A 24,999-nucleotide genomic window follows, 5' to 3' on the forward strand; every position below is an offset into this window, starting at 1 on the left:
AAGCTTTAAAATATCTCCCTCCGTGACAGAAGAAGCTACCCACCGGCCTTGACGGTTGGATCCGGACATGATTGGGGTTTGTGGCAACTGAAACCCGGGCGTTGGAACTGGGGGGAGTAAGGGTTGAGGAGGAAGCAAGCGTGAAAGAAAAAGACGGGTTTGTACCCCTATATAAAGGCTGCGAATATCAAACGTCTCCTCCTGGGCCTCAAGACTTGCCTATTCCCAAGGAGTTGTACCCAAACGATGGTTGGGTTACCCATGTACGGGTTGACAAGAATCCCTTAAAAAAGGGGAGACATGATCCCCGCTTGGATAAGACATGTCAATAAAACCACATCTTGAGACGTGGGACGACGGGCCAGTTAACGGTTCGAAAATAATGGCCGAGCAGGTGTGATGTCATATTACCAAAAAAATTGCCAGCGGATTGAACTCGTGGAATATTATATCCTTTGCAGTTGTGTATACAAGTCCAGATACAATCATTACATCTGAAGACTATCTTGGAGTTCGGAAAGGGGAACCCGCCTTGCAATGCCGAAGACAATCTGCGCGCCGGACTCCTCATCATTGAAGCCAGGTTCAGGGGCTACTGAGGGAGTCCTGGACTAAGGGGTCCTCGAGCGTCCGGCCTGTTATCCATGGGCCGAACTGGTGGGCTGTGAAGACATGAAGGCCGAAGACTCTACCCGTGTCCGGATTGGACTCTCCTTGGCGTGGAAGGCAAGCTTGGCGATCAACTATGAAGATTCCTTCTTATGTAGCCGACTCTATGTAACCCTAGATCCCTCCGGTGTCTATATAAACCGGAGGGCGTAGTCCGGATAGCATATACTCATTACCATAGTCATACAGGCTAGACTTCTAGGGTTTAGCCATTACGATCTCGTGGTAGATCAACTCTTGTAACACTCATATTCATCAAGATCAATCAAGCAGGAAGTAGGGTATTACCTCCATAGAGAGGGCCCGAACCTGGGTAAACATCGTGTCCCCTGTCTCCTGTAACCATCGATCCTAGACGCACAGTTCGGGACCCCCTACCCGAGATCCGTCGGTTTTTACACCGACACCGACCACCCAAGGGTTGTTCGGAAGTGGATCAACAATGTATCCAACTCCCTCCAAAAGGTGGGGACAAAGGTCATCAGTCTCGACGCAGAGTACATGGAGCGTGCCACTGGGAAGATCCAACGCGCCGCCGTCCTTCAGCTGTGCCTCGAAGATGATGTTTTGGTGTACCAGATCATACACGCGCCCTCCATACCAGGTGAGCTTCACAATTTCTTGTCTCGGGAGGACATATACTTCTGTGGGGCAGCCATCGCAGGGGGCAAACAGAAGTTGGAGCCGTACAACCTTGATTTGAAAAGCATCCCTGATGTACAAACCAAAATAAAAATTCCTGTAGAAGATTGTGATAAGCCGACACCATCCCTATTCGACGTAGCAAATTTTGTGCTCGGAACAAATCTTCAGAAGGGTGATGATATGCTCGCATTAAGGTCGTCTGGATGGGAGAATTATCCCTTGACGTATGAGCGGATAAAATATGCTGCCCTCGATGCCTGTGTGAGTTTCGAGATAGCTGCAAGGTCCAGAGAGCTTGTTGCGAAGCCGTCTCCCACAGAAAATGAGAAGAAGAAGTTATTCCCTCTCTGTGTATATTGATATAGATGGACTATTTCGATGGTATGCATGTCTTTGGAACAAGTAGTATCGTGGGTCCGCGTGACTCTAAGGAACTATTTATCCACCTAGCTTTCTCTAGTACTCCTTCCAGTGATCGGTATGCAATGCATGTGTCCGTAGACATGACAACTTGTCCATGGAAGTTCAACTACGACGACCATCACGTTTCATATGCCACTCGCGATTCCCACGACGCCGCTCCAACCCACGGCACCATGTCCCCCAACGTGCGCCTCACCCCTCTCGGTCGCACCACCCCTCTGCCTTTGTGTGCATGACATGTGGGTCACCTGAAATGCGGCGAGCATCAAGTTTCTACCACAGCCACATGCGATTCCACGACACCGCTCGAACCCATGACACCACAGGTCCCCCGACCTGCGGCTCACCCCTCTTGGCCCCACTGCCCCTCTGCCTTTGGGAGCATTACATGTGGACCGGCCACCTATCTGGTCCACATGTTATTGACTCAAAGCAGGTGTAGTAAGGCTCTGAAGCTCAGTTCCGAGGGCCCCGAGAGGGAAATGTAACTCCTGCGCCAGGCCTTGTGGTGCTACCGCTGCACGAACTCGGCCAAACTCGAGATTTGTTTCTTTACTATACATGCACGCAACGATTTAATGGACATTGTAATCTCAACATGTGATGGGGAGCTCTAAATTTGAATTTGAAACTTATAAAACGAAAAAAATCAAAACAAATAAACTGGGAGAGAGGGAGTATACCGTAGGATGTGTCCCATAGGAAACAAGTCCCCAGGTTTGTCACCGCGTAGATGCGGTTAGAAAGGAGCACATCGTCTTCGTACTCGTACGGCAAAAAATCGGCCACAGACAGCATGGTCCACCTTTGACAGCCATGTGCAAGGTTCGTGCTATCTTCTTCAATCTCACCGTGGTTCCATCGTACCAATTCAGGTGGTGGCCCGTTGCATGGCTGATCCCAATGTTGTACAAAGGTTCTACGGGAGCGGTCTCACCGTTGTAAATGTTGTGCAAATTCATGTTGGTACCCTCCCGTACATATGCAACCCAATCTCCACTCGCACCGAGCGTAACCTGTGAAACAGTGGGCAGGGGAGAATTAGGAAATGGACACGGAAGTAGTCTTTAGAATGCATTTACTACGTGATCAAACTCATCTTACCTGCTCATCGGACAAAATCCGAGTGCCCCTCAACGTCGGCATCTCAAGGGGTGTCAACTTGCAACTACGTCCACGCCGCACTGGAGAGACCCCCAAGGAAACATCCTCGTGTGTTGCACGGAACAGCAAGATGCATTCGTATGAGTAGTTTATCTTGTGAGAGAAAAGGATGAACGAGGGAAGGCCTTATTTGCAAATGTGCAGAGGGGTGTAGGTATCTTTTTGCAAAATTGCCATAGTTTTCTTCCTATTCGTCAGATATAAATTGGACGGCCTATATTGCAGGATGGCAGGCACACCATCATCACCAACTCTGTTTTTTATAAGACTAGCAAGATGCCCGTGCGTTGCACGGAACATCAAGATCTTGTGGGAGAAAGGATGAACGAGGGAAGGCCTTATCTGCAAATGTGGAGAAGAGTGCGGGTAAATTGTCATAGTTTCCTTCCTATCCGTTAGATATAGATCGGACGGCCTATATTGCAGGATGGCAGGCACACCATCATCACCAACTCTGCTTTTTATAAGACTAGATAGATATAAGAGAGTAGTAGACTAGCAAGATGCATGTGCGTTGCACGGAACATCAAGATGCATTTGTATGAGTAGTTTATCTTGTGGGAGAAAAGGATGAACGAGGGAAGGCCTTATTTGCAAATGTGGAGAGGGGTGTGGGTATTTTTTTCAAAATTGCCATAGTTTCCTTCCTATCCATCAGCTATAAATCGGACGGCCTATACTGCAGGATGGCAGGCACACCATCATCAACAACTCTGTTTTTTATAAGAGTGGAGTAGAGATAGATATAGAGACTATTACTACCAATGTGTTGGCCCGTGCGTTGCAATGGATCCAAAGTAGTAGAATAATACTTGTTCACGGGCTTGAAATATAAACACTTTAGTTTTGATATACATATATTAGTAAAAATAAATCATGCTTCACTCAAAATATATTCCTCGGGCTATTTTGATGAGGTGAGGGACGGGTGTGGCTGGTTCGAAGATAACAGGTTTTAAAAAAATTGGAGCTGTTTTTTTTTACATTTTGTAGCATGGCACGGCATCCGGTGCACCTAAGCGTGTGAAAAAAAATTGAGTTTGGGTCGGTGGTACACCCTGCGGCAAGATGCCCGTGTGGGCTTCTTCTATAACTAGCAAGATGCCCGTGCATTGCAGGGAACATCAAGATGCATTTTTTTACAAAACACCTATTGTGATTGACCCTTGCAGGAGTAATCCCATGTGTAAAAACTAATGATATCACGAGAATTTTATCGGAAAAATGGTATCTTTGGAACAAGTTTTCTCTACTACTGCTCCTTGAAGTCAGCGGTATGCAATGCATGTGTCAGCAGACATGACAGCTTGTCCATGGAAGTTGAACCACGGCGACCATCACGTTTCTTGTTTCTACCACTGCCACACCCACATGCGATTCACACGATGCCGCTCCAACCCACAGCACGACGTCCCCCGACGTGCGCCTCATCCCTCTCGGCCCCACCGCTCCTCTGCCTTTGTGTGCATGACATGCGGGCCAGCTGAACTGCGGCGACCATCAACTTTCTACCACAGCCACACCCGATTGGATGCGGTTTGCCTGCTCCGCTCCTGTGCTCCGATTCGTACTTCCGCACCATTGAATTTTCATCCAGCGTTTGTGACACATTTCGTCCCGGGCACCAATCCTCAGCCGGAGTACTTCTGTACTACAGGTAGTACCCGCCGGTGTGGCCATTTACGCCTCGTAACGACCCGACACCCAGCTGTGGCACCCTCGCCACGGCCACACCACCACCGGCCGGTTCATCTCGAATGAGTGAGTCGCGAACCACGCCACCACCATGAGAATGACATGTGGGCCAGCCGCATTTAAGGTCCACATGTCATTGACTCATAGGCTGGTGCACTAAGCCACTGAAGCTCAGTCCCATGGGCCCCGAGAGGGAAGTGTAACTCCTGCGGCAGGCCTTGTGGTGCTCCCGCAGTACGAGCTCGTGCCAAACCCGGAATTTGTTTCTTACTACTACCAATGTGCTGGCCCGTGTGTTGCAATGGATCCAAAGTATATCTATTTAGTGGAGTGCACTCTAAACACATTATCTATTTATTTTTCTCTAACCTTTCGTAGCCATGCAACCAAGCCACATAAGCCTCATGGGTGCCCCCCACATCATATTATTCATACTACGTTGACTGAAAACACCCAAAACAAGATCTTCCCATTTTTTGTTCCTACGATGTTGTGCCATGCACGTACCTAGTTGTATAGTGGTAGTAGTAGTTGTAGTACAAACTTCGTACTAGTAGGAGTAGTAGTACAGAATGCTCCTACTCTATCAACGAGCCCCATCTGACACCAAATTTCTTGACTTCCATGCTATAGCTAGATCTTCCCCTCATTTCTGTTTTCCAACCCGGCGGTTGGCGGGGTGCGGTTTGCCAATAGTCGGTTTGCTCAACGGCGGTCCCACATGAAAGTGAAAATGCTAGGCAACATGCCTTCCCTAGCTATGTGGTGTGTCGGACGGGCCGTGGAGTACTCACGATTCCCGGGCGTGTGGGGGTGCGACGCAAACGCGGCATGCCTTTTCCTTTCACTAGCAATGTGCCTGTGCGTTGCGATGGATCCAAAGTAGTAGAATAGTAGTACTTGTTCACAAACTTGAAAGAAATCACTCTTGTTTTGATATACATATATACCACTAAAAATATAGTACTTTTCACTCAAAATATATTTCTCAGGTTGTTTTGATGAGGTGAGGGAGGGATGTGGTTGCTTTCAAGATAATAAGGGGTTTTCTGCAAATTGGAGCAGAGAACTGGGCTATTGTTGCAAAAATGCCACAACTTACCTCACAGTCGTTAGATGCAGATCTAATGGTCAGAAACGATGGATGGCAGACACACCACCATCACCAACTGAGTCTTTTATAGGAGTAGGAGTAGAGAAACATGTATAAATTGTAACATTTGGTTCTGCTCCTTGGCACGATCGATAGATAGAAATAACGATTGGAAACGCCGGGGCGGGGCTATTTCCGCGAGATAAGCAGGTACGTAGTAGCTAGGTTGGCGCATCGTCAGTTTGGTCACATGCGGTCCGACATGTTCTAGTGTTTCTAGCAAGATGCCCGTGCGTTGCAGGAAGTTGATGGAAAAGGTAAGAACAACTTATAAATTGACGGATGGAGTACTAGTTACAATGATGCATATAATTAAGCAAAGGGACCGCACATGTCGGTATTGACTGGAACGAGAATGCAATAGAACAATAAGAATTAAGGCCACGATGATGCGATCGCAGTGGTGGTTACAGGAGGCAAGAAGAAAGATGCATCCATCAACGTACGACCTCCTCCTCCTCAACTTAGTGCGTCGGGCCACCGCCCGGCGGCTAAGGAGCGGCGGCTTTTGTGGCGAGGTCAATGTGCTTCTCAGCAAAGGCATCCAAGTCTTCCAGCCGGTTGAGGAAGGCCAACGTTGTAGCGTCCTCACTGGCCTTGTAGATACCTATGTACACGATTTGCTCATACACGTGGATGTGTAGGTCGACGAATTCTTGCATGGCGAGGCGCCTCGCGGCGAGCGCGACCTCTAGGTGGACATTCTTCGTGGCGTCGGCGGGCAGTCGCAGGGCCACCAGTGCTTGAAAGAGGTTCCGGCCATGGAGGCCGATTAGGGTGGCAGGCAATGAGGAGCCCGGGCACGCGGGCTGGAGGAGTACGGCGATGTCGTCTGCGAGCTTCTTGAGGAAGGTGGACTTTATGGTGGTGGGAACGATCATCTGGTCCAACTGAGAGTCGTGTTGGCGTCGACGGCGGCCATCCACCAGTCGGTCGCCAACACCGTCTGGAGACGATCCTCGGTGCCATGCCGCAGGCCGGTGTCGTGGACCATCTGGCACAGCCGCTGGCCGCTCGCGCGCATCACCGCCATGGGTCTGGAGTGAGCACTTTTGCACTTAGTTTAGGTCCTTAGGCAAATGCTTAGGTGCGTACAATGTGGTAGATGCATTGGAATGGAGGGTCGCCTTTATATGAGTGCAAACTGTGTTGCATTCACATCGTGCAGCCTCTTTTCCCGGTCCTCCTTCCATTACTTCCCTCATGCATTCACGATGCTAATTGAAGGAGGATGCATCATTGGCCGTTCAACATTTCGGGAACCGCTACCCCCTCCCTCGTCTGCATTAAAGCCGTATCACGAACTGCGCCGCCCGCTGTCAAATCAAATAGTACTGCGCCACCTGCTGCACGCCCGGCTGAACACGCCTCCTCGCCTCCATCGAACCCCTCCGTTAAACCCGCATGCAAACCGAGAAACCTACTCCGGCCACACGTCTGTTCATGAGCGGGCCGGAATTAAACGCAACACCGGCCGAGCTCCTCCCGTCCGCCCTCAGTTAAAACGAGGCCACACGCCAGCCAAGCTCCTACCGTCTGTCCTCTATATAAACGAGGCCAGACAGACAACGGGCAAGAATCGCACCCCTCCGCCGCTCCCCCATCTCCTCCTTCACCATTTTCTCCACTCTTCAGATGGCTTCCGAGGAGCCGTTCTCCGGCATACTACCCGGATGGGTGGCCCGCTGAGCCCTCCGGATACGGGCGAGGCCGCTCGGTGCTTCACCAACCTCACTTGGCCCGACGGAGCCAGTTGCCGCCCCAAGCCGGCGCCTGGTTCAGCAACTCGCCGCTCCAGTTCAGCTCGATGAGGAGTGGCGACTTGCTCCATGCCGGCACGGCGGCGAGCACGCCGGTACGAGCGTCGTCGCTGCCGCGTCGTACCGCGCCACCAGTGTCTGCGGTGGGCGCGCCTCCCGTGCCTACGGCCACGCCTCCCGTGCCTGCGGCAGCGCCATGTAGGCAGAGACAGAAGCCGGGTGCGTGGAGAGAGACGAGTCAGTGGCCAGCTTCTCCATGTCCGCCGCCATCATCAAGGAGAAGTAGAACACAGGAGGCCACCGCCACTTGGGTCCCATGAAGGCCACCGCCGAGGCGACGACGGCGTAGTTAGGTGGTTTCTTTGCTGCTTCGTCTCTTCCGAGGACCTTCGTCGACCCCGCAAGTGTCTGCCGGACATGAGGAAGACAAAGGGATCTGCGGGCGGCCATTTAGATTAGGTACTCCCTCTCCGGCTGGCGGGAAATATTTGTTCTAAGAATGGACAAATTGGATGTATCTATAACTAAAATAAGTCTAGATACATCCATTTCTAGGACAAGTATTTCCGGACGGAGGGAGTATTAATTATACCAAGAGAGCTAGATTAGCACCGCTTAGTTAATGTAAATATAATGAAATCCATCATGTTTATATGAAGATCCGGCTTTTTTATACGAAATCCTTCATGCTTATATGAAATCAGTCCGTGTTTGCACGAATTTCATCTGGTTGGTTAGAGTTGTGAAAATTTATGCCGTTGGCGTTTGATGTCGTCCTCCGCGGAAGGAAGCGGGAGGAAATTTGTCGGTTGCCGTTGGAGATGCTCTTATGCTGGAAATAATAGAGTCGCATCCAATCCATTTGAGTTAATTGCGTGTGTGATTCTCCCTCTATAAAAAGTTAATTGCATGTACAGTGTACACATGACTTGCAGAGTGGCTACAGCTTCGTACAGAAACTTAAAAAGAAACAAGTACATCCTTAATCTTGTATTCTAAGTACTCTGTGGGTTCCACTGTCAGTACAGTAGCGAAAGAAGTATATATTAAATAAGTAATATATAATATAAAAATCTAAAGTTAAAGACAGAATTCGAACTTAGGTCATCGCGTTGCGAGCATCCGGCGCTAACCAGTCCAGCACATTTTTGTTGTGGACCATGCTGGAGATATATCTCCATGTCTACTCTTATACACCCTCTGTTCCTAAATATTTGTCTTTTTCAGATTTCAAATGGACTACCACATACGGATGTGTATGTAGACATATTTTAGAGTGTAGTTCACTCATTTTGCTCCGTATGTAGTCACTTGTTGAAGTCTCTAAAAAGATAAATATTTAGGAACGGAGGGAGTAGAAAACAGAGTTGGTGATGATGGTGTGCGTGCCATCCTGCAATATAGGCCATCGGGTTTATATCTAACGGATAGGAAGGAAACTATGGCAATTTTGCAAAAAGATACCCACACCCCTCTCCACGTTTGCAAATAAGGCCTTCGCTCGTTCATGCTTTTCTCTCACAAGATAAACTACTCATACAAATTCATCTTGATGTTCCGTGCAACACACGAGCATCTAGCTAGTTTCTTTTAAAATAGTTACTGCGATAATTGGGTTGAAGTGATATATTTTATGTCTGCCCCGAATGATTTCAGATTCACTAGTGGTAACAAAGAAAAGTTTGCCTTGTTAATTAACAGAAAACAGGGTGAAAACTATCAGATGAGGCCGGTAAAAACAAGGCACACTAGGTTCTGCATCATCGTCACTACAGCTCTGCGCGCGAGAAGTCTACATATCGAGGGGGCTACAGAGAGAAAGACGTATCGAGTGTGTCTGAGCGAGGCACAGAGCCACAATGTTTGAGAGAGAAACCAATTGACAGATTAAGATCAGATCGAGTTGTCACCCTTCTGCTGTCATTGTTGGGGTGGGGGTGGGGAGGGGGAGAGAAAGACGTATCGAGAGTGTCCGCGGTAGGCACAGAGGCACAACTAGCGAGTGTGTGTGTATGTGTGTGTGTTTGAAAGAGAAGGAGTGGATAGATTACTATCAAGATCGAGGTGCCACCCTACTCCTTCGGTGTCGGGTAGTGTGTGTGTGTGTGTGTGTGTGTGTGTGTTTGAGAGAGAAGCTAGTCGATAGATTAGTATCAACATCAAGGTGTCACCCTACTCCTTCGGTGTAGGGAAGTGTGTGTGTGTGTGTGGGTGTGGGGGATGGGCAGTGACACTTACATATCTCTACTCTTACAAAAAAACAGAGTTGGTGATGATGGTGTGCCTGCCATCCTGCAATATAGGCCATCCGATTTATATCCTACAGATAGGAAGGAAACTATGGCAATTTTGCAAAAAGATACCCACACCCAGTGGCGAATCTAGCATGACATTGAAGGGTAGGCTTAAAACATAAAGTTCCTAATCTAATTAGAAAATATATTGCAATTGTTGCATGTAAGACATGAGAATATACTTGTCAAATAGTATGTTTAGCTTAAATAGGATTCTAGAAGGTAGGCTTAAGCCTATTGAAGCCTCCCTAGTGGAATTGCCACTGCCCACACCCCTCTCCACATTTGCAAATAAGGCATTTTCTTGTTCATCCTTTTCTCCCACAAGATGAACTACTCATACAAATGCATCTTGATGTTCCGTGCAACGCATGGGCATCTTGCTAGTAGGGAGAAGGAGTTTGTGTGACACATATCTATATTAAGGGATAGGTAGATAGCATGTGTGCGAGGCATACTTAAAGCATCACGGAGATAAACAAACGGTGTGCATGCAAGTGACGAAAAAAATGAAGCAAGAAACTATGTCTACGCGCACGCGCGTGCGTGTGGGTGTGTGTGTGAGAGAGAGAGAGAGAGAGAGCGAAATCTCAAAACAAAAGGTGCTCTGCTGGAATCCCATTGTATGTATTCATATGGTTTCGAAACTCGAGTTAACCTTAGGCATATGTGTAAGAGACATAATTATACTTTGAGACATTAGTGGTTGTGGGTGGGCGGAATTAAAGGGGTGGGCGTGTTCGACAGAGAGAGCGTGTGTGCTTCTATGTGAGAGACTTATAGGACGGGGTAGAAAGACGAATTCTAACCTTGACGGAGGGAGAGAAATACACGAAGTGCGCGTGTATAATTCCGATGCCCATGAGGAAATGAGATATGTATGCGTGTGAGAGAGATTGCACAATTCATTCACGTATCCCTATCTAGCGATCGTGGACGTGCATCGCTTGAACATAAATCAATATCTACTTCGTATCCTGGTTAAAGGTACAATATTGATTCAACGCTATAAAGATTGGACACTCACATATCACATTTTTTTTCTATCTAAATAAACCTTTTCAATTGTGCATGCCAAAGTTACAATGATGTTTCTTCAAACAACCTATGTAGCTATCATGTACATGCACCATTGTCAGTCTTGCATTCAAATTCATTAGTCTTGGATGATTTAAGGTTCTATTATGAAGTAATATATGTAATATTCATATATGAATTCAACGGGTACGCAATTTATGAAATGGAGGCTATGTAATCATATGAGGTAACACTTTTAAGTAGCGGACTACAATATCCATTTCTTTTGTGGGACTACAATATCCATTTCTTTTTGTGCGCCTCTACACTAACATGTCAATGCATTATGTTTACTAGTACAAATGCCCGTGCGTTGCAACGGGCCAAAAAATCGCAAAACCTGCTACACATGCCATTACTCACATTTCTTATATCCATTTATCATTTCTCGAAGCATGAATTTTGGACATCAAGAAATCACCCTGATATCCTTCATTTGATGGAAGAGTAGTGGTGCATGGATTAGTCTGATTAATCACTTTCATATTTTGCTCTTTGGAAAAACTGTGTGATGCAACGTGTGAAAAAGAAATATCAGATGTTCCTTCCTACAGTAAGCATGACTCAAGACCTACACAAATCCATACCCTCTATTTCAACACACGTCCATTTGTATTGCCACTTATTATTGCCTTTGCCGTCCATGGCCTTCAAAACGTTCCGCACGGCTAAGCTTAGCCGCTCGCTCGACCTTGTCGGAGCGTCCACATCGTCCATCGGTCGACCATGTCGGCGTATTAACCCTGCGAGCTCTTTCTCAAACCTCCTCTGCTAGTTTGGGCAGCTCCTAATGGTTATTCCAAACAATACATAATTATAATCTAAATTATGTTGCATTTATTTTTGACTTTGAGTGCCTTTTATCAATATGGATTTAAAATTAGAAGTTATTTAAAAATCCATAATAATTTATAATCAAATAATTTCTCCACCGTATAAAATCTAACATAAATATTTTAAACTTCCACTTTGAAAGATTAAACTAAAGCATTAAGTATATGCTGGTCACCTTAAATTCAACCAGAATATTGTTTTCAAAGTCAAGTAATTCTAATATTTTTAGTATTTATAAGCGAAATTCGTGTACTGCTGGCTGCTGCTGATTTACACGGTGATCACTCATGGGATCGATGTACATATCTGTAGTTAATCTATATTAGCGCGCGCGCACACATTTACCTTGGGTGTTTCCTCACGGCACCGTACCTGGTGGACGTAGATTTGGACTGCGTTGAGGTAGAGCATCGTCGCCATCAAAGATAGATGGCAATCAGAGCAGCGGAATTACATATGCCTGGGAGAAAGACATCCATTGTAGAGTGAAATCTCCTTTCGTTTTTCTCTGATTGTAAGAAACAGCGGGGAGTGCTGACAATCACACAAAAAGAGCAAAACCATATTGCATACCTGAGTGTCTGGATGTGACTACGAATTACAAATCAGGGTGGATGATCATGTAGGTTCTCATTCACAAATCAGCATGGTGCGAAAAGCAGAATGAGATAAAGCCTGGAAATAGGAAATATCCGTCCAGCAAGGAGCAGTCATTACCTTTCTACTGGCCTTTGCATACATAACTGAAAGTGGGATCGGTATTACTTAAATGCTGAAAAAAATCTTCTGACAATAGCAGTCATCAAGGAAACATGAACAATTTGTGCATAACTTGGCTATTAGCCTTGGCACGAATTGATTAAAAGTGTTATTAGTAAGACAATTACATTATCAAAAACTCAAAAGCTTTTACAAAATAATGGCAAAACTGCGTACACAAAAGACAACTTTCATAACCAGATATACTATCTAATTGACTTGATTTCCTATGCTTCGACATCGTGGACGTAGGGACGGACTCGTACGCATCTAGCCTGCAATCTGCACTTTGCGCAACGCCATTGGCAGCGACACCAGAGCGAACCGCTGTGCAACTTCTTGTCGGCTCTCTTCTTCTATGTCCCAGCTCATGACAACTTGTAGAAGGAATGCTACATCCGTTTTTTCACAACCTAGAATGAAAAATCTTGGTAGCAAAGGAAAATGTCGAGGAATGAGAAAGACCACATGTCTCTGTCTAAATAGCATAGTTAGTATTACAACAAACAAACCAGCACCAGCTGCCCTAACTGGACCTTCAAATCAAGACCTAGTTTAATCTGATCGGGCCAAACTAATCAGTCAATTCATGGAACATATAGTCAATTTTCTATAAGGAAACATATAGTTAGATTGTCCGCTCAAGATCGAATACTACAGTTTGAAGGGACTGTCCAATCTACATAAATCATGAACACGTTTCTACATTTCCTAACTAAAACAACAATGTCTGACCATTGGCTTACGCATACTGTAATACAAATTGCAAACTGCTGACAAGTGTTGACCTGTCGTTGGTTTTTGATGACCATATAAATTTACTTTGGTGAAAAGAAAATTTCAGTCATAGTGATAGCTCCAGCCTCCAGCCAACAACCAAAAAAGTAGTCTCATTGGTTATAGACATCGAGCAGTCCAAAAAGTTGTCGGCTCCAGAGCAATACGGAACATCTTCATAATCAGATATATCCCGAGAATACTAAAGGTCCAGATGGGATCGAGAGGAAGGGTCGTGCTGGTGGTTGGGTTTGTTTTTCTTTTCTATCGCATGTACCGCTTCTGGTTCACTTAATATGAGACTGCGGGTCGACGCGTGCGTTGCGGCGGGAAAACACAACGCCCAAGGTGTGAGAACAAATATAATAAAGACAGAAGTACCCTCAGGAATTCTTGAGCCGAATCTTCGCAAGCCTATCTTTCAACATGGCATTGTCTAGAGATTTGGGTCTAGGGTTCGTCCGGAGTGAGGTTATATGTGGGGATTTGGGCTGGGTTTCGGGGATGCCGACTCGCATATAATTTACCATTTTGTGGAGGAAATGTTCCTAAAAGAAGTCTGACATTTCTTGAGTCGAAACAGATAATTCTCAAATATTTCAGATATCATTAACATACATGTGATTGCAGGAACAGGATGGGATTTTTTAACCAAAATCAAGCTTGCTCAAATCCCTGTTTGATTTGAAAATTTAACTCAAGCCTTGCACGAGTTTAACTCTCAGATATGCAAGTAGAAGAAAACTTAGACAAACCTTGCAGCGGGCATCCTATTTGAGAAAGTCCTGCCGTGGCGAACCCGAGACTCACACAGACTGATGAGCTCATTTAGTTCAAGAGGTAAATCACCATAAAGTCTGTTTCTTTTAAGAAAGCTGCAATTCAAATAGTAAGGTCAGTCAAGTTTTGAAGTTAAACAGAAATGAAAAAAAACATATATCAAAGTTCGCACGCACATAAATTCCAGGGATAAAATGTTTATTAGCTCTGATGGAATTGATCCATTTTAGTTATTGTACCCCAGATCCAACACCTTCAGCTCTCGTAAATCTCCCATCTCTCTAGGGATAATGCCATAGAACAAGTTCCTGTGCAGTACACTGTATGGATGGAAGGAAAATAGATCAGAAAAGTTTGAAGGGAGAACATCATTTCACAAGTACATAAGATACAAGAAATAGTATTAAGATGCTTTCTTGGTGAGTGCCTGAATGGGCATACATAATTCAACAGATAGATTTACTATGGTACTAACAATAGGAAAACTACATAAAGCACTGGTTTGCCATCAAATAATCATGTACTTGAATTTGATCCATGCAAAATTGTATTCTCAAAAGTCCCCTAGATCCAAGAAGAAACACCTGTCTTGTATCCAACTACACTCCAAGAAAGAACATACACCAAGTTAACTGATGTGCCTTAATTGACAGCTCAAAAGCTGAGGTCATAAGCCTCATCAGGAAAACATACACACTACGAAGTTTCAGCTTTACTACTGTGCTCAGCATGATAGCCTATATCGAAGTGCAAAATGACTCTTATTCAGTTGGTAGTTTCAGAAATACCAAATACTATCTTATGGTTGAAAGCGTGAAACATGCTATGTCAAAACCAAAGTGTTCAGAAAAAACGTCACCAGAGGGACTATAGAATATGCTTACAGAAAATGCATATTAGTAAGCTGTCCAATCTCAGGAGATAACATTCCCTTCAGACCAAGATTTGACAAGTTCCTACAAAACAAAGGCACACACAAATTAGGCAAAAACATCAAAATACATATTATCAATCAGAGCATAGAGAAATGTTGCAAACATAACACATGATAGAAAACAATGTAAACAGAGCAAACATAGCTGCATAAGATGGGCATCCTATACTGAACAGTTCATGCATGTCAGGGGAACTGGATGTTTAACAAGATATCCCCAACACTGATGCTCCACATAAAACAAAATTAAGATTTGCATCAATCAAGGGTTCTTAACAACTCAAAATCAGCACCAAAGGAATTGGCAGTATCGAACGAGCCAAGTCTCTTTTTGAAATCCGAAGCCTCCCCCTCCTCCTCCCTCCCTCTCTCCCTCCACCGTCTTCTCCTTCAATCACCGCATCCCCGGCGACCCCAAGAATCCGAGGCATGATCCCCCCGAATCGCACCCCCATCTTCCTCGGCCCAAATCCCAATGAATCTCGCACCGAGTCAAGGGACACAAGAATCACGAATCCCCAAGTATATTCATCAACAATACGGGAAGAAACCCCCAGCCCCGGTGGTCCGGCCATGGACACGGACCCGCTGCTACCCACCACCGCGCGGCTGCCCCTCCAGCCGTTGCTGGAACACACGCTGGTCTCCAACTTCGATGCGCCACCCTCATCGCGCTGCCCGTCCCCGGCATCCTCCTACAAGGACAACCTCATCTTCAGGCCTCACCCCCATCGCCGCCACCCTCGCCTCCTCCCCCGCTGCCGCCACACCACTACCGCCGTGACTTCGATCCAAATCAGAGGCACATGAGCAGGAGGAATCCGGCCGGCGGCGGCAGATGGCCGGAGAAGTAGATCGGCGGCCGCGTAGATCGGCGGTGGCGGCACCCTACCCATACGCATCGAACGAGCCCGTGCTCGTGTGTGCTGCCCGCTAGTGTTTCCTTTTTTTCTCAGATTAGACATTTTAAAAAGGACTGCGGGTTGAGCCAGCGCCAGCATACAACCGCTCACCTGGATTTTCTCTCGACAATCAACAATCAACAATGAATTCAGCAACGAACATGAATCAAGTCCCTGACGGCGAGTTCAGCAGCACATATAACAACTAACAAGAATTACTCAACAATCAAGAACCATCAAACAAATTCAGCAGCACATACAGATGCCTGACCCACGTCCCTCATGCTTGCAACTCCATTGCGAGTGGTGAATCATGAAAAAAAGAGAAAATTTTGCATCACGGAGCAGAGTGGAAGGGAAGGAAGGATGGGGGGTTTGAGCTGTTACCATCCCCTGTCGCGGGAGAAGAAGCTGCGTTCTTGTAGGTGCTGAATATGGCGCCGAGGAAAACGGGCACGAGCAGAGGTGTGGAGGAAGACGAGCAGGAGCGTCCGCTAGGGTTCGGAGCCGCCGTCGTCACTGACAACTGCGAGGAGCTCGTGGTGGAGCCAGTGACCCGGCTGCGGCGGGAACGCCATGGCCGCCCTGCCTCCTCCCTTCTCAAGGCTGCGTCTGCGCGCTCGCACCGCCGTGGCCATGGATCCGCGGATCCCGCCGCCGTGGTCGCTGCGAGGAGGTCGAGCTGGAACCCCACGGGCTTGGTCTGGATCCAGCCGTGTCGGGAGCACCATGGCCTCCCTTCTCGATATGGGGGAAGGGAAGGGAAGGGAGAGGAGGGGAGGGGAGGTCGCCGGTGCGGAGAGGGCGGAGGCCGGCGGTGGGGTCGCTGAGTCGCCTGATGCAGCCGGGGTCGAGGGGGATTTTGAGCACGCTCACCTAAAGACAGAGGAGACCGGAAGGGGTCCATCCGGATCCTGTGAATCGAGCGATTCGTTTTTTTACCGTACAATAATAAGGGACGGACGGACGAACATGCTATTATTAGTACCACCTTGTTTATATTACAATTTTGTCTATATAAATTGTAAAAGTGTATTATGACATGAGAAAAAAGCGTATTGTGATGGTGAACCCGACAAAGTCAATCCGTGCTTTATTATTTTATTTATATTTATATATATATATATATATATATATATATATATATAATATATATACTAGCACAAATGCCCGCGCGTTACGTGGAATCAAATTTAATGAGAGTTGTAAAATGTGGCTCATTTTACAAATCCGCTCGGCGCGCCACTTCTGACAAATCCGAATATTGTACTCCCTCCGTCCCAAAATTCGTGTCTATTAGATACATCCGTATCTAGACAAATCTAAGACAAGAAATTTGGGACAGAGGGAGTATAATCATCAAACTGATCCTCCTTTTTGATTTCGACTTCTTGGTTTTATTTCTTTTTGTAACGAAAAAATCATAGTTTTTTTAATAAACATTGTGCATTTTTTTTTAAATTTGAACTTCAAGGTTTTTTTACAAAACCGTGAAAATCCCTTTTTTATTCTAGCAACATAAAACAAAAATTCTAGCAAACTAAAAATGCACACATAGTAATTAAAACACCACTGACAGCAACTTGCAATTTTTTTTGATGAATCCCTCGGTGTATCTTTTTTGTGCAACCATTTTTATTGACCTTCTCTAGGATGCGATCCTGAACTTTTCAAAAAGTAAATTATAAGTGAATTCCCTCTGCTTACTTTGTCAAACAAATCGTCAAAAGAACAATTTAATGATGCTTTTGTGTTCTTGTTTTTTCTGAGCTTTGACTTTGCATTCTATATGTCTGAATAGTTGGCATAACTATAGTCTGCTGATTTATTTTCCACCATGTATATTTTCTAAATCTAAAATCGTATTGGTCAACATGGCCGTAAATCAACTTCTTTTGGGCCCAACTTATCTCTTCTCACCCATGGCCCAGCTTAAATCAATATGTTTTGAAGCTAGCGGCTGCTACACCGATAGGGTGATTAAGGCCACTAATTGTCTCCACATAAACATGAGATTTTTTTGCCTAGTTTACTACGAGTCCGTTCCATCAGAAAGCACACCATATTGTTAAGTAACGGAGGAGATCGGGGTACACCTCTTTACTATAAGCTCTGCAGGACTTTGGGGGAATGAACTCAGCAGTTCAGTTTGATGCATGGCAGCCGGTCTAAGAGAAGCTTTGCGGCCGTAGGGATGGTTCGTGAGACCAGAGAGAGCACGGGTACAGATTGAGTACAGGGCGTCGCGGGACAGCGTATTCCCAGCAGTAGCAGGTGCAAGCAGCGACACGAGACAGACAGTTCCGCACGGAGAAAAGCAGAGGACGGGAGGTGCACTAGGCCCCGTGGCAGCAGCAGACGGCGCTGAATCGATTTGCGTTGGAGGTGCTGACTGCCGTCGACGAAGACGAAGGCGTGCGAGGTGGCGTCAGTCGCGTTGGTGCAGTTAACTGCTGATGGTCCAACCACTGATCCGTTCAAAGTTCACACCGCTCCCAACCTGCAATAGAACACAAGGAGAATCAGGGCTGCATGAACTTGGATGAGAGAGGAGCACATGGAGTGGTGGCTCTCGCCGGCGGCGTCGGGGCATGGACACCACTGGAGTGGTGGCTCTCGTCGGCGGCGTCGGGGCGTGGACACCAGTGGAGTGGATCGGACAGGGAGCACCTTAGGAGGAGGGAGGTGGCGTGCACCAGCGAGGTTTCCTGGGAGATGGGGGATCCCGGTCACGTGCAGCCGAGCCAGGGGATGCGGTCGCCAGCCGAGGTCCGATGGTGGGGGCGTGCTGGGGATGGAGGGCGGAGTGGGAGGCGATCTGGGGATGGAGAGAGGTGCGTCGGGGCCGGGGCGACGGCGGCGAGAGGCACGTCGGGGGATGGGCGCCGGTGGTGGGAGGCATGCCGGGGCCGGTGCCGGGGCGACGATGACGTGAGGCGCGTTGGGGCTGGGAGGGCCGTCGGCGGGAGGCGCGCCGAAGCCAGGGGATGGAGGTGGGTTAGGTGGAGCCTCACGGCAATGGGGATTTTCAGATCGTGATGGGGATTTTTGGACGAGCGAACGGGAACGACGACGTACCAAATTTTATTAGTACCACCTCGCGGATATGTTTTAAATTCCAAGTGAAAGCGTAAACTTACGGGAAGAAGCGTATTGTGACGGTGAACCCGACAAAGTCGATCCATGCTTTATTTATTAAATAATTAGGGAGAGAAAAAAATAAATAAACTAACACACGTGCCCGTGCGTTGCAACGGGTGCAACATAATGTTCAGAAATCAAGCGTTGCAACGGGTACAACATAATATTCAGAAATCAAATAAGTAATTTACCATACCACTCAAATGTTGCAACAGGTGTTCAGTTGGCGGTGGAAATGAGTGTTGAGAAACTTTGTCTCAAGAAGAACAATCAAGGTGTGGCACATGCTTTCCAATCAAGAGATCAAGAACGTTCGAGGTTTAGCCCTCTTATAGAAGAGATCAAGGAATTGCTTACTGGTGAGGATGAGCATCGGGTGATCTGGTCGAGGCGATCGATGAACAAAGCGACTGATATTCTTGTGAGGAAAGACTGTGTTAATAACTTGTGTGAAACTTGGTTTAATGTTTCTCTGTTTTTTATCCGTGACGTTATTTTGGACGAGATGGTCGTGAACTAAGGAATAAATAAAGCAGCCCTTGCCCTAAAAAATAGTAAAACAAAATTAAAGTACGAACAAGAATTCATGTATCAAATGTTACGAACTAAGAAGGTTTGAATTACTTGAATTGAGAGTCTTCGTCAAGAGGAAGGATTCGAGTCAATACTTAACAACACTTTATATGAACATTGGAATCAAAAGGCTAATCAGAGTTAATGTTGACTTTGGTGCATAGCTCAGCTTGGTTACATCAATGTAATTATACTACATCCACATTGCATCATCAGTTCACTTTTGTGGTGACCCATAATATATTAATATTTTATTAAATTACATCGGAACTGTGTTACAGCCACTCAGCAAATCCGTTTATTTGCATGTGTTGTAACAAACAAATCAACAAATTTATCGTCAGATAAACATACCATAAGCAAGCACTACGCAACACGATCTCTCTCTCTTTTTCATCCGCATAGTAGCAGCGAATAGCAGCACTAACACCGAATATCATCATAAAATAAAATAAAAAAGCATCGCAACTCTCTCCACCCTTGATCCATATTATAAGCGGACGGCAACATAGTATAAAAAAATACCATCTCATCTCTCTCTGTCCTGGTGTCTCCATCTCACTACACCGCAGCAGCACGAACAACAATAGTAGGCTAGTTGCCACAAAAATATGTATCAACTTTTAATCAAATGCACTAACGGGTTAAACCTGATTCTGGGCGGAAATTATCCATGTTCCATGGTGCTATTTCTAAAGCAATCCAACGGTTGGTGATCTAGGTGCCCCAAACATTTTACCAAAATATCAGTCTGAAATATGATTCTGGTATTAAAACGCAAGACATGTTCCACTATTTAATTGATTCATGTCTTAAAACCCCTTGGCCTAGTAATCAAACACATCAAGTATTATGAACAGAAAAAGGAAGATCAGTTGGACAATGCTACCATCTTATCAAAACAGTTATCCCACACAAAACCGCATGAACGTAAGGTGTCTATCCTGAACTTTGTCAATAAACAGAGTGCTACACACAATTGTAAGTATATTGATTGGAGGAGCACGCACCTAAAGCGAGTACTACCGTTGCTACTGTTTCCAGCATTGACGCCAAGGATCTCCACGTGTTCGTTATTCAGATCCGCCATAAAAAGCCCGGATGCTCACCGCTCCAGGACTCTTAAGACCACAAGTAGTGTCCTTGCGAGGCAGCCGGCCATCTTGGCTGGTAACTGTCCAACACAGCGCACTGCTACTCGCCGAATAGATGCGCCTAGAACCACCGCAAGCCTCCTCGTGTCCCCCTTCACGTCTTTACCAGTCCACGGGCTACCTCCTCCAACGCTCAAGATGTAGTTATTAAGTGCCAAAATCAACAGATTGATCCTGCAGAGATGAAGGCCTCAGAAGACCAACATAGTAGCAAGCATATTAGAACTGAATATAAAATTACCGCGTGCACATGTCGCATTAAGTATGCATAATTACAATTTTACAGGGCCAGAAAAATGACATTGTAGTTCACTAATGTGGTTAGAGGTTTGTGCATGGAACCATCCAAGTATAAATGTAGATTCTACTTCTAAATATCACAATTTCACCCAGTCAGAAAGTGTGCTGAATGTATTCTTACCTCTGTAAAGGAACAAAGAAATCCTTCTTCTGTTCCTTGAAAAAGATCATCAGTGGATGAGACAGCTAAGCATATAAGACCTTAGTGATGATTGCTCTTGCCTAAATGAGGCATAATATTAGCGAAAATATAACACCTCATTTGGCATCAGAGATTTATAAAGTACTTGATCAAGTACGATCACAGAAAGCAACAGCTGAACATGTACCTTGTCACCGATCTTCATACTCATAGGTGGAATGTGTGATATGGAGATTGTATGGTAGTTCCTGGTTGTTGCTATATAATCAATCTGCAACTCTGATTTGTGTATTGGAATGAACAGTTTTTAGAATAATGAAAGCACGTCATGCCGAGGGCTTAAAAAAAATCTCTCCCATTAGAATTCAGTTCCAAATTCATACAACTGAAAAGAAAATAGATACTCGCACACCCTGCGGCAGCTCCCAAGCCATGGTTCATCTGTCTCCCAGTCCTGAGCCCGTCTCCAGCGTCGCGCCGCGCCTCAAGATGGCAACCGGGACGAAACCCGCCTGCTCAAACCCATCCCCATGAGAAAATCACAAACCCATCCCCGTCCCCGTCACCGTGCGCGGGGCTAGTTTTTTGCCCGTCCCCTAAACCTATTGGTTTTCTAAACCAACGAGGAACCCACGAGGAAATCGACATATTTAAGCAAACATAATAGCAGCAAAGAATAGCATTTCAACAGCAAAAGGAGCATATTTTAACAGCATAACTTGCGAAAATTTCAGCAGGATACAATAGTACATGGTTCAATAGCTACAAGGAGCATATTTCAGTAGCAGAACTTGAGCAAAAAGAGCAATAACAGCAGCTACAAGGAGCATATTTATGCGGCATAACTTGAGAAAAAAGAGCAATAACATCAGCTACAAAGAGCAGTAACAGCAGCTACATAAGCATATATCAGCAACAAACAAAAGCATTATTCAGCCATACATTGTTCAACAAGATGTCCAATTAGGCTTAGTGTAGTATTTTGACGGGGATGGCGGGTTTCGGGTTCGGGTATTGCTCAAACGGGTTTAAACCCGTGAAACATGTTGGGTTTTATAATTTACCCAGCAGCAGCCCCATGGGGTTAAAAAGACGCCCATCCCCGTCCCCTAATAGGGTAAAAACCCGCGGGGACGCGGGTTTCGGGGCCCCATTGCCATCTTGAGCCGCGCCGCTCCAGCGCCGTGCTGCAAGAGGAACACAACAGCATCAGTTCTATCCTCTAATTCTTATGCTGTAACCACCGATACTCTCTCTCTCTCTCTCATTAGTTTGCTTAAGCATCCAAGAAAATTAGAGCATGACAGCAGCAGTTCCGTGTGAGGGCTGATGCGATGGTGCTGAACTTACATGCCACGGTGCAGCTGGAGCTAGGACCGACGGACTCACGGTGCAAATTGCAGCCCACAGGAGGACCACCACAAGCACGGCTACCGGCCTCCCCGCAGGAAACAACCTTGTCCAGGAGGTCCGCAACCTTGAAATCTCCTTCCCCGCGCAAGGACTCGGCCGGATTCGCCCTGAAGCCGTCGCCATCATCCTCCAACTCCAAGTCCGGCACCGTCCTTCATCGTCGATTACCTTGCCGTTGCTGCCTCCCCGACCTCGCCGTCGAGTTCACCGTGAGTCGCCGCAACTTTTCCCTTTGTTTCCCCCTCTGATTAGGACCCGTAGCCGAGTCTTGCCATCATTGCCGACGCCATGGTCACTGCCACCTCGCCATGGCCAGTCCTCTCGATCCGGCCCGAGCTTTGACGCCGCCGGACCGCGAACTCTAGATCCGGCGCCCCCAAACCTCGTAGGCCTTCCGCACGCCTCTCTAACCCTCCTCCGCCTGGATCCCTCCGTTGGCAGCCGCCTGTCGCCGTTCTCCGGGGTGGGAGGCAGGAGGTGGCCGGCGGCGCCCGGTGAGGTGGGGCGGGTCGGGGCGTGGCAGGAAGCGGCTGGCGGCGCGCGGTGAGGCGGGGCGGAGCGTGACGATGCAGAGTCGGGGCTGGGTTATTTTTCCTTCGTACCGATTCGGGTTGATTTATGACGACGGACGGAACAGTCGTGCGAGGCAGGCCACGTGATCACATAAATAGTACCACCTCGTATGTAGAAAATAATATAGGTGAAAAAAACTGAAAGCGTAAATTTACGGGAAAAAGCGTATTGTGACGGTGAACCCACGGAGTCAATCCATGCTTTATTATTACTAGGGAAATTGCCCGTGCATTGCAACGAAGAAGAAACTATCCCTCACCCTCCCACTAAAAGAACATAACCTGCAAGGTGAAACAAGAATACCAAGATACACAAATGTGATAAGATAAAAGAACTTCCGTGAGTTGATTCACTGGCATGTATAAGCTAGGATAATTATGGGAGAAAATCAGAACAGATTGAAAAAAGAAAAAGAAACAAAGTTTGATGACATTTAGTAAAATGGTACATTTATTTTGACTATAGGTTTAGTTTTAACTAACATTAACAAACTAAGACTCTAAACAACACACACACCAAAAGAAGAGGGAGAAGATAAGGGTTTGGTTTTTATTGAGCGATAATTAGTGAATTCATGTATGTGCTTGGCTATGAAGCAAGTGCAGTTGTCATGAACCAGGGTTGGTAGGTCCCCTAGACATAGTTTGGGATGTGGTAAACTATATCTAGAAAAGACATATTTATGGTCAATGAAACTAATCTAGAAACACAAAAAAAATCTTTAACCCATAATACTGTTGTCTTTCTAATATGATAGCACAAACAAATTTAACCAGAAGCATGTCTAACACAATCTTTTTTGTCTTTTTTGTAATCTAAAAACACAAACGAAACCGGAAGCATCTCTACCTTATAATCCATTTGTGCATTGAGTTCCACCAATCTTCCTAGGAGGCAGGCTGCAAGGAGTGATGCGCAGGGGCAAGCGCATGAAACAAAAGCGACAGGATTTCCATACACCAGGTGAAAAACAAGAGCTCGCAAGCAAGGAAAGAGTTAGTTCTAAATCAAAAGTTGCAGAGTCTACACATGAAACTGAAGGCGTCAAGAGATGGCTTGCATCACTCTCAAAAATCATAGCTTGCATCAACTATACCATTGCTGAAGCACCCTTGAAAATCTTGGTACTAATCTTGGTATCTCGTTTTCTAAATATGCCTAGTAGTCTATCCTGTATATAACTGTAATGTGTCACCTTTTCATAAAATAAGAAAGCAAGCATTAAATGTCTTCTCTAGATAAATAACACACTACAACAGCATGCATTATGTCAGGCATAGACATGCACAAAACTCAAAGAAGCAAAACTGATACGGAGGACTATCCATTATAGAACAGTGAACAAGCAACATAAGACTCCACACTTTACATGAACAACAACTCAAATAAGCGTCAGAAATCTACTTGTTAGATCTAACTTCAGAGTTCAGAGTTCAGTATACATATCTAACATCAGAAGAAAGTCGACCTCAAATAAAGCTTGAGTCCCATGATTCAGGGACGAAAAAATTCAGCAGCAGAAACAATTAGATAAACCATGGCATAAAAAAATAAACAGATCTAGAGCATGTGCATGTATGTCCACGCACAGGCTATCTGAAAGTACTTATTTTGCATCTTCTTGTCAATATTTTGCACTGTGCACAATTATCATAACTTAAGCTAAAGATTGTACGTAGGCAACACAGCCACATGTACCTTGAAGTTTCTCTGAACTTTTCAGACATGTCTCGTTTATCCCTATATGATTCATCTGTCTATCACCTCCATCCTGTGGAGGCACCATGTTGAGGAGTGAAGGGATGAGTTGTCGTCCGCGTCGCTCACCTTCCTAGGG

General features: G+C 45.9%; 2 long non-coding RNA genes across 4 annotated transcripts; both read right to left on the minus strand.

Moving 5' to 3' along the window:
- Positions 1–11,898: 11,898 nt before the first annotated feature.
- LOC109786332 (uncharacterized) lies at positions 11,899–16,817 on the minus strand. Of its 3 annotated transcripts, XR_012202078.1 has the most exons (6): positions 16,254–16,789; positions 14,915–14,986; positions 14,207–14,350; positions 14,006–14,125; positions 12,288–12,389; positions 11,899–12,174 (listed from the first exon to the last, which is right to left on the minus strand). It is a non-coding gene; the product is annotated as an uncharacterized lncRNA (long non-coding RNA). The 3 variants fall into 3 exon arrangements; XR_012202077.1 differs by lacking the exons at positions 11,899–12,174; positions 12,288–12,389 and adding an exon at positions 12,508–12,900 and having other exon boundaries at positions 16,254–16,817; XR_002238281.4 differs by lacking the exons at positions 11,899–12,174; positions 12,288–12,389 and having other exon boundaries at positions 13,780–14,125; positions 16,254–16,784.
- A 1,097-nt stretch (positions 16,818–17,914) lies between these two features.
- On the minus strand, positions 17,915–23,340 carry LOC120973157 (uncharacterized). The gene is made up of 4 exons (XR_012202079.1): positions 22,527–23,340; positions 21,364–22,363; positions 20,591–21,256; positions 17,915–18,366 (listed from the first exon to the last, which is right to left on the minus strand). It is a non-coding gene; the product is annotated as an uncharacterized lncRNA (long non-coding RNA).
- Positions 23,341–24,999: the final 1,659 nt, after the last annotated feature.

Source organism: Aegilops tauschii, chromosome 2 (assembly GCF_002575655.3).
Source record: "Aegilops tauschii subsp. strangulata cultivar AL8/78 chromosome 2, Aet v6.0, whole genome shotgun sequence".
Lineage (NCBI taxonomy): Eukaryota > Viridiplantae > Streptophyta > Magnoliopsida > Poales > Poaceae > Aegilops > Aegilops tauschii.